This window comes from Pleurodeles waltl, chromosome 5, assembly GCF_031143425.1.
Source record: "Pleurodeles waltl isolate 20211129_DDA chromosome 5, aPleWal1.hap1.20221129, whole genome shotgun sequence".
Classification (NCBI taxonomy): domain Eukaryota; kingdom Metazoa; phylum Chordata; class Amphibia; order Caudata; family Salamandridae; genus Pleurodeles; species Pleurodeles waltl.
Window position 1 is genome coordinate 867,738,848 of NC_090444.1, and position 10,297 is coordinate 867,749,144.

General features: G+C 45.4%; 1 long non-coding RNA gene across 1 annotated transcript; it reads left to right on the forward strand.

The window, feature by feature from the left end:
• The first annotated feature begins 1,968 nt into the window (after positions 1 to 1,968).
• Positions 1,969 to 2,815, forward strand: LOC138297326 (uncharacterized). The gene is made up of 3 exons (XR_011204027.1): positions 1,969 to 2,065; positions 2,615 to 2,677; positions 2,758 to 2,815. It is a non-coding gene; the product is annotated as an uncharacterized lncRNA (long non-coding RNA).
• The last annotated feature ends 7,482 nt before the right edge of the window (positions 2,816 to 10,297 follow it).

Sequence of the window (10,297 nt, forward strand, 5' to 3'; positions counted from 1 at the left end):
TCACATCAGAGCTTTACGGATGTAGAATGTGAATGCTCATGGTTCCACCAGATTCTTCCGTCTTAGTGATGAGAGCTCCCAGGGGGCTGGGTAGCTCTCCCCACTTTCAGCTGGGGGGGGGAGGGAGACACATGTTAGACCTGACGGCCTTCGGGTGGTCATCCCACAACTTTTTGCCTGCCTCCCTCCACTTTTGTGACTCTTTTTTTGCTGGTTTTAGGACTCTGTGCACAGTGCCCCTGCTAACCAGTGCTAAAGTTCATATGCACTCTCCCTTAATCATGGTATCTTTGGTTGATTCCCAATTGGCATATTCTATTTACCTATAAGTCCCTAGTGAAGTCCACTACATGTGCCCAGGGCCTGTATATTAAAAAAAGTAAAAGGCAGGACTCTGTGCCGAATTAGCATGATTCTTTTTACGCTAATTCGTTGCAAACTTAATTCCACAGCACACTTTATTAAATCCTCTAATGTTGCAGTCAGAGCAAAAAAGTAATCATTAATCTCCAGGATAAAATAAGCAGCAAATTGTAAGAAGACATAAGCTTCTTCTGTCGTTGAACCCACAGCAAATGTGACAAGACAACAACAAGACTTAAAGGCACCTTCATTGCTCATTCAGCGCCTGAATGGACAGAACACTTTTTTTTGTCCGCTTGCCAGAACGAGCCAGTAGGCCTAAAAATGGCTCAACCTTATAAATCCGATTAGTCATAGCGAGTGGCTGAGCAGATAACTTGAGGCCTGTAAAGGCCACATCATCGAAGGTCTAACGCATGATGTAGGTTTCCAAACAGATGATAATATGGAACCAGAGTTCATCTAAACTGAAAGCCCAGGTAACTACTCAATTGCTCTGGAACTGTCATGCATAATGTTTTTGTAACTCCTATAGCCTAAGCTAAATATCTTCTTTCCAATTACAGCAAGTCACCATTTGCATTTGAACAGGCAGGCGTGAGTACCAAGGAAGACCAGGTAAATCTGTAGACGTTCCAGGTAGGAATAAGGCCCGTATTTATACTTTTTGACGCCAAACTGCGCTAACGTAGTTTAGCGTCAAAAAGTTTTGCGCCGGCTAACGCCATTCTGAAGCGCCATGCGGGCGCCGTATTTATTGAATGGCGTTAGCCGGCGCAAGCAGACCGGCGCTGCCTGGTGTGCATGGAAAAAAACCACGTACACCAGGCAGCGCCGGCGTTGGGAAAAATGGCGCTAGGGCGTCTTAAAAATGGTGCAAGTCAGGTTGACGCAAAAAATCGCCTCCACCCGATTTGCGCCATTTTTAACGACGCCCAGACGCCATTTACATGACTCCTGTCTTAGTAAAGACAGGAGTCATGCCCCCTTGCCCAATGGCCATGCCCAGGGGACTTATGTCCCCTGGGCATGGTCATTGGGCATTGAGGCATGTAGGGGGGCACAAATCAGGCCCCCCTATGCCAAAAAAAAATATAAAAAAATAAATAAATTATACTTACCTGAACTTACCTGAATGTCCCTGGGGTGGGTCCCTCCATCCTTGGGTGTCCTCCTGGGGTGGGCAAGGGTGGCAGGGGGGGTCCCTGGGGGCATGGGAGGGCAGCTGTGGGCTCATTTTGAGCCCACAGGTTCCTTAACGCCTGCCCTGACCCAGGCGCTAAAATCCGGCGCAAATGCGTTTTTTTTTGCCCCGCCCACTCCCGGGCGTCATTTTTGCCCGGGAGTATAAATACGACGCCTTTGCGGCGCAGTCATTTTTTTAGACGGGAACGCCTACCTTGCATCTCATTAACGCAAGGAAGGCGTTCACGCAAAAAAATGACGCTCTTTCCTCATACTTTGGCGCTAGACACGTCTAACGCCAAAGTATAAATATGGCGTTAGTTTTGCGCCGAATTTGCGTCGAAAAAAATGACGCTAATTCGGCGCAAACGGAGTATAAATATGCCCCTAAGGGTCTCTACATAAATCACGTTCATCATCCACACCTTTGCTTCTATTACAGGTTTGTCGGAACAAGCAAGTTAGAGATTTGAATGGACCGACATGTGTAGAAGCATAAGGACCAGGTAATTATTTGGTAGGTACCCCATCTGGGTCACCTGGCACATTATAATATGACAACATGATGTAACCAACTGTTAACCATCTTTTCTTTTGCTGCAGGCATCTCAGACAGTACTGGTCATAGATGAGGATGGGCAGACAGGAGTAGCAGCAGAAAGGGAAGGTTATTATTTGCTAGTTTTTCCTTATGGTGCAACTGAGCCATTGAAACATTCAGGTGCTTTAATCATTTTTTCCTCTTGTACAGGCATCTTAGACCCTGCTACACAAATTTGAACAGGCAAACGTGAGTAGAAGCAGAAAGTCAAGGTAATAATGTAGCAGATTTGTGTTGTGGTGCACCTAGTACAGTGGAATATGAAAACCTACTTTAACCACCTTACCCACCTTTTCTTCTGTTGCAGACATCCCTGACAGCACTACTCATATACATATATTACAAAAAGGCGCATGTGAGTAGAAGCAGAAAGACAAGGTCATTATTTGGTAGATTTCACTTGTGATGCACCTAGTACATTATAAAACGAAAACATTCTTAAACCCTTTTTTTGTTCTTTTGCAGGCTTCTTAGACAATTCTAACATTGGTTAGAAAAGGCAGACGTGACTACAAGCAGAAAGACCAGGTAAATATTTAGTAGTTTTTCCTTGTAGTACATCTTGAACACAAGCATGTGCTGTAACCATGTTTTTTCTTCTATTGCAGACATCTTAGACAGTGTTACATCTACAGGCAGGTGTGAGATCAAACAGAAAGGCCCAGGTAATTACTTGCTACATTTCCCAAGAGATAGCTCAGTCTTGTCTGGTAGATTGCATTCAATAGCATAAAAAAACAACTTTAAATAATGTTCCTCACTTTAATTAATGTCCTTTTTTTTTTGCAGGCTTTGCGGCACAGTAGGCTCAGACTGATTGCCACCAAAATGTTCAAGCGCAAAGCTGTGACTTCATCAGAGAGCAGTGCTTCACCACAAAGGAAGAAATGCTGTCTTGTGTTCAAAGAAGAATGGCTGAAAGAAATTGTGGAGACTGAGACACAGAAGTCCAGGAGCAAGGTTTGCGTACAACTGGGAGAGCTATTTCTATACAATCCAGAAGTAGGCCTGATTTGCAAAGTGTGTGCAGAAGCAAAGATCGTAGGGGACTTTTCTACTGGGAAGAAATGGAGTGATGGCTGGAAGCTGGACTACTTGAACCCCATATATGTAGCAAAGTTCATGAATTTGCTTTGGTGACACTGAGAAATAAAAGTGCTGCTGCCAGGCTGGGTTTTGGAGTGCGCACCATGCTAACGGAAACCGCCAGTGACAGAGCAAACAGACTAGAAGTTGTTGAACGGCAAAGATCCCTGCCTGAAGAGATAAAGATTATCATCAACAATGTGTTGCTAGCAGTCAAAATGAACACATCAATGTTATCTGTTCAAGACATCCATGACCATGTCACATTGTATGTGAAGATACCAGACAGCTGGAGGAGCAAGGACTATGCCTTTTAGTTTTTGGAGGCCATCAACAGCGTAATACGCTCTGACTTCATGGCAGAACTTCGCAGTGCTCGGTATCACACATTGATAATTGATGAGAGCACAGATATTTCAGTTACAAAAATGCTCATCCTCAAGTTCCGATCTGTAACATCAACAAAGCACAAAACAGTGTTTGAGGGAATTGTAACTCTGAGTGCATGCAATGCGGAGGCTATCATTATAGCTGTAAAAGAGTTATACACTGCAAATAAGATGGACCTTATGAAAATGGTCATGTTTACATCAGATGGTGCATCAGTGATGCTGGGAAAGAACAATAGTGTTGCTACCCGCCTCAAACAATCCATTCCTCATCTAGTTGACCAGCACTGTGTTGCGCACAGAGAAGATTTGGGAGTTGATGATGCCTGGAAAAAAAGTGCTGATGATCAGGGAAATGGAAACATTACTGAGGACTGTCTACACTGTGTTCTCCCGCTCACCTTTACGAAAGTCCAAGCTGGACGAAATTGCTTTGGCCACTGAATGTGAAGCGGTCTCCTTTTGGCCACTCAATGAGGTGCGTGGCTTTCAAGGCATTTTGCTGTTGGTGCACTCTTGCGTAATTATGAGGTTGCTCTCAAATACTTTGATCATGAAAGAGTTGAGGAGAATGACCCAATTGCTAAATATTGCTACAAAAAACTATCGGACTCAAAATACCATATTTCCTTTGCAGCACTAAATGACATTCTGGGTGAACTTCCATCTTTGTGCAAGTTGTTTCAGAAAAGCTCTTTCACCACCGTTGAAGCTGTACAGTATGCAAGAGCAAAAATTACCCAAATAAAGGAACAGTACTTGGGCAACACTGTCTTTTGGAGCGACACAGTAAGAGATCTGCTGGCTTTGTGCAGAGAGGACCGAGAGTATGATAGTGAGCTGATGTTATCTTTCATTAAACTTCTTTGTGAGCACATGGAAAGAAGGTTCCCAGAAGATGAATTGAAGGAATGGACAAGCTTTGATTTCCATACAGTAACAACACAATCACAGTTTGATTTTGGGACTGAGAATGTACAAAGACTTGTTGAGAAGTATAAGAAGGTCTTGGTCCTGGGTGATTGTGACACCCCTGGTGATGTTGTTCGGCAGTACAGAGATTATAAATATGTGGTGGCAGCGCATATAAAAAACGGATTGTTTAGGACCTTTCAAGACATGGTGAATTTCACTCTGCGGAATGCTGCACAGTATAGTGTTGTATCTCAACTTGTTGATATCTGTGCAACTTTCCAGGCTTCAAGTGCAGACTGCGAACAAGGATTTAGCCTCATGAACTCAATCAAGTCCAAATTAAGAAACAGACTAGAGGAGAGTCACCTAGATATGCTGATGAGGACAAAGGCTTACCTCTCAAATGGGAAAGTTGATTTAGACAGAGTTTATCAGCACTGGAAAAATGGCAAGGACCGGCGAGAAAAACAAACATGTCACACATCTAACGTTGGCACCTGACTTGTCTAAACTCTGATGCGGCTTCTCCTACAGTCCGTGTGTGGGTGGGGTAGGAACATTTCTCAGCCTGTATCTTGGCAGGGGCATCATGGCATTCATCAGCAGTGTGTTCATCAAATTATAAATGTTAACCAATTGTACAACTGGCTGTATTTGATGTGCGGGGTCCTCTGCAGCACTCTGAGAGTATTCATTAAAGTTTCATAATGGTTCAACCTCCTGATTTCTGTTTTCTCTAACTGGGGTGTAGCTGGCACTTAACAGGTCATGTCCTTGGGGTGTGCAACCAGGTCACAAAACTGCCTTAATGCCCTATTGCATGGAGCAATGAAATCCCTTTTTTGCTTTAGTGGTATAGAGAGGCTAATGCCAAAGATCTTGGCTAGGTATGCGCTGCGCGAGCGTGAATGGTCAATTTCTTGGCTCACGTATCCTTGGCTGCAGCACACAGAGACCGCACACTGCCGCACACAGTGGAAAAAAATTAGAGGCAACATTGGTCACTACCAAAGTGTAGTATCACAATGGTAACTCCGAACATGGCCATGTAACATGTCTAAGATCATGGAATTGTCACCCCAATACCATTCTGGTATTGGGGGGACAATTCCATGATCCCCCGGGTCTCTAGCACAGTACCGGGTACTGCCAAACTGCCTTTCCGGGGTCTCCACTGCAGCTGCTGCTGCTGCCAACCCCTCAGACAGGTTTCTGCCCTCCTGGGGTCCAGGCAGCCCTGGCCCAGGAAGGCAGAACAAAGGATTTCCTCTGAGAGATGGTGTTACACCCTCTCCCTTTGGAAATAGGTGTGAAGTCTGGGGAGGAGTAGCCTCCCTCAGCCTCTGGAAATGCTTTAATGGGCACAGATGGTGCCCATCTCTGCATAAGCCAGTCTACACCGGATCAGGGATCCCCCAGCCCTGCTCTGGCGTGAAACTGGAAAAAGGAAAGGGGAGTGACCACTCCCCTGACCTGCACCTCCAAGGGGAGGTGCCCAGAGCTCCTCCAGTGTGTCCCAGACCTCTGCCATCTTGGAAACAGAGGTGTTGGGGAACACTGGACTGCTCTGAGAGGCCAGTGCCAGCAGGTGACGTCAGAGGCTCCTTCTGATAGGCTCTTACCTCTCTTGGTAGCCAATCCTCCTTCCTAGGTAGCCAAACCTTCTTTTCCGGCTATTTAGGGTCTCTGCTTTGGGGAATTCTTCAGATAATGAATGCAAGAGCTCATCAGAGTTCCTTTCTACCAAAGGATCGACCGCTGACTGCTCAGGATACCTGCCAAAACCGCAACGAAGCAGCAAGACGACTACTAACAACCTTGTATCGCCTCATCCTGCCGGCTTTCTCAACTGTTTCCAGGTGGTGCATGCTCTGGGGGTAGCATGCCTTCACCCTGCACCAGAAGCTCTGAAGAACTCTCCTGTGGGTCGACGGAATCTTCCCCCTGCTAACGCAGGCACCAAAAGACTGCAACACTGGTCCTCTGGGTCCCCTCTCATCCTGACGAGCGTGGTCCCTGGAACTCAGCAACTCAGTCCAAGTGACTCCCACAGTCCAGTGACTCTTCAGTCCAAGTTTGGTGGAGGTAAGTCCTTGCCTCCGCACGCTAGACTGCATTGCTAGGGACTGCGTGTTTTGCAGCTCCTCTGGCTCCTCTGCACTCTTCCAGGATTTCCTTCTCGCACAGCCAAGCCTGGGCCCGACACTCCTTCCTGCAGTGCACAACCTTCTGAGTTGTCCTCCGGTGTCATGGGACTCCCTTTTGTGACTTTGCATGGACTCTGGTTCACTTTCATTCCAAGTGCCTGTTCAGGTACTTGTGCATGTGCTACCTGCTTTTGTGAGGGCTCCCTGAGTTGCTGGGCACCCCCTCTGTCTCCTCCTCCAAGTGGCAACATCCTGGTCCCTCCTGGGCCACAGCTGCACCCAAAAACCTCTACTGCAACCCTTTCAGTTAGCAAGGCGTAAATGGTGGTCTTTCTGCGTGGGAATACCTCTGCAAGCTTCATCGCGATGTGGGGCATCCATCCCCCAAAGGAGAAGTTCCTAGTCCTCTTCTTTCTTGCAGAACTCCAAGCTTCTTCCATCAGGTGGCAGCTTCCTTGCAATCTCAGATGGCATTTCCTGGGCTCCTGCCCAATAGTCACGACTATTGGGCTTGGTCCCCTTGTCTTACAGGTATTCAGGTCCGGAAATCCACTGTTTTTGCATTGTTGGTGTTTGTTCTTCTTGCAGAATCTCCCTGTCACCACTTCTGTGCTCTCTGGGGGTAGTAGGTGCACTTTACACCTACCTTTCAGGGTCTTGGGGTGGGCTATTTTTCTAACCCTCACTGTTTTCTTACAGTCCCAGTGACGCACTACAAGCTCACATAGGTTTGGGGACCATTTGTGGTTCGCATTCCACTTTTGGAGTATATGGTTTGTGTTGCCCCTATACCTATGTGCTCCTATTGCAGTCTATTGTAATTCTACACTGTTTGCATTACTTTTCTTGCTATTACTTACCTAATTTTGGTTTGTGTACATATATCTTGTGTATATAACTTATCCTCATACTGAGGGTACTCACTGAGATACTTTTGGCATATTGTCATAAAAATAAATTACCTTTATTTTTAGTACTTCTGTATATTGTGTTTTCTTATGATATTGTGCATATGATACCAGTGGTATAGTAGGAGCTTTACATGTCTCCTAGTTCAGCCTAAGCTGCTTTGACATAGCTACCTTCTATACGTCTAAGCTGCTAGAAACACCTCTTCTACACTAATAAGGGATAACTGGACTTGGCACAAGGTGTAAGTACCTCTGGTACCCACTACAAGCCAGGTCAGCCTCCTACATGGGGTTTGAGGTTGCTGCAGTGGGGGTGGTTGGATCTGCTGTCTTTGCAGACATCTTTGCTGGAGCAGTAGCACTTCCATGTTGTCCTGGCAGTTTCCAAGGTCCCTGCTTGTTTTTTTCTATGAGTGGTGGTGTGTGAGCCTCTTTTTGACACCTGGGTCTGACCAGGCATTAATTTTTGGCACTAATCGGACTTTGTGCCATTTTTTGAGTCCGCTTCCTTTGTTTGTGCCATTTTTTCATGAGGGGATAAATATGATGTAAGGGCTTAGGGTTGTGTTTAGGTTGGGAACTCCTACCTTGCATCTCATTTGCGCAAGGTGGTTTCGTACATCCTAAACATTGCGCTAACTCCAATATTTTGATGCTAGACGGGTCTAGCGTCAAAATATAAAACTGGAGTTAGCTATGCGCCATTTTAGCATCAGAATGTTTGGCACTAATACAGCGCAAGCCAAGTATAAATATACTCCTAAGTTAGACTATCAAGCGCCGACAGTCAAAGAGAAGTATGAGTGTATAAAAAATTGGAGGATTCAGAGAATGTGAACCAAGAGGAGTGTCATATGATGCATAACAAGATTCTGTAATCTAGATGTCATATGTTGCATATGAGATCGACAGCAAATATGTCAGACTCGGATATGAACATGTTTATTATGTGTACATTGTAAAAGACACCTACAATCAAATTGTATTTCAACATTGTTATCCTGGCATGAGGAGAGGAAGACAACCTCCAGTGTACAGCCCACTAGTGGACCCGCACAACATGGCGGACAGACAAATAATAGAGATCTATCGCCTGACTAGGCAGACAATCATGGCTCTTTGTTATCAGTTAGAGCCAGATCTGATGCCTGCCATTCACAATCCCAATGGCATACCTCCCATTGTTCAAACAATGTTAGTGCTACACTTACTGGCCACTGGGTTCTTTCAGAATACAGTGGCCCTAACTTCAGGGATGTCTCAGTCCATGTTCAGTCTAGTTTTGAAGGATTTGCTGTGTGCATTGTTGAAACATCTGGACAGCTACATCAGGTTTCGCAAACATGCGGGTTTGGTGTATGTGAAGGCAGCGTTTTATGCAATGGGACACATTCCACATGTGGTTGGAGCCATAAATGTCACCCATGTTGTCTTGGTTCCCCCCAGTGCCAATGAACAGGTATATAGGAACAGGAAACACTAACACTCTATCAATGTCCAAATGGTGTGTTTGGCAGACCAGTACATTTCACACGTCAGTGCGAAGTATCCAGGATCAGTCCATGGTTCCTTCATCATGCGCAACTGCAATATCCCATTGCCGATGACACAACTCTTCTCTGAGAGGGTCTGGCTGGTTGGTAAGTCACATTTGTCATGTGTGTTTGCTGAGTTTATCTCTTGCTATCACAAATGTGCATGTCCTAGATATATGTTTGTGTTGTTATACCTACTCCTTACAGGAGACTCAGGCTATCCAAACTGTCCTTGGTTCTTGACACCAATGAGGTACCCAACCATGCCAGGGGAAGTCTGCTACAGTGAGGCCCACGGAAGGACATGCCATGTGATTCAGTTGACTTTTTGGCTCCTGAAGACAAGATTTTGCTGCCAGGACATGTCTGGATGAGTCCTGCTGTATTCACCCAACAAGGTATGTCAAATAATTGTTGCTTGCTGCATGCTCCCACAACCTTGCCGAGACGTCAGTTACCATTCATACCAGATGTGGGGGAGGCAGCAGAACCTGTGGGTGGAAATGCAGATTTGCCAAGTGATGATGAGCCAGATGAAGATGAAGCTAGAGAATTAAGGGCAGATCTCACCAATAAGTACTTCAACTGACTTACGGTATGTGATGTCTTGTAAATGATGAGATTTAATTTTGTAACGTAGAATTGGTGGCTGGCATGTCACCTCCTATTTCCCATCATCCATTAGGTCGTAGGTAGCTACAATGTCAGTGAGTCAGTTTGTAATTTGGTATTGTGTACAAAACAGTGTGTTAAACAGTGTCCTGATTTGATACTGCACTTGCAAAGTCACACTTGTGAAAATGGCTTGTCAGAATTGATGTATGTTTACAGCTATGTCCTATCCTTTATCTTTTTCAATCACAAATGTGCTGAGTTTCTGTTTGGCTCTTATTCATTGGCAATTCAGAGACAGTGTCAGAGGCAGATGTGAATTGCAGGCAGACATGAGAAGTGGACATGGGTGAAACCTGGTGCTGATAGCTGTAGGAGGCTGGCCTGGTTTGAGGTGGGTACTTACACCTTATACCAGGTCCAGTTATTCCTTATCAGTGAAATGTAGTGTTCTAGCAGCTTAGGCAGATAGAGGTAGCTATAGCAGAGCAGCTTAGGCTGAACTAGGAGACATGCAAAGCTCATGCATTACCACTTATAGGGCCAGATGTAT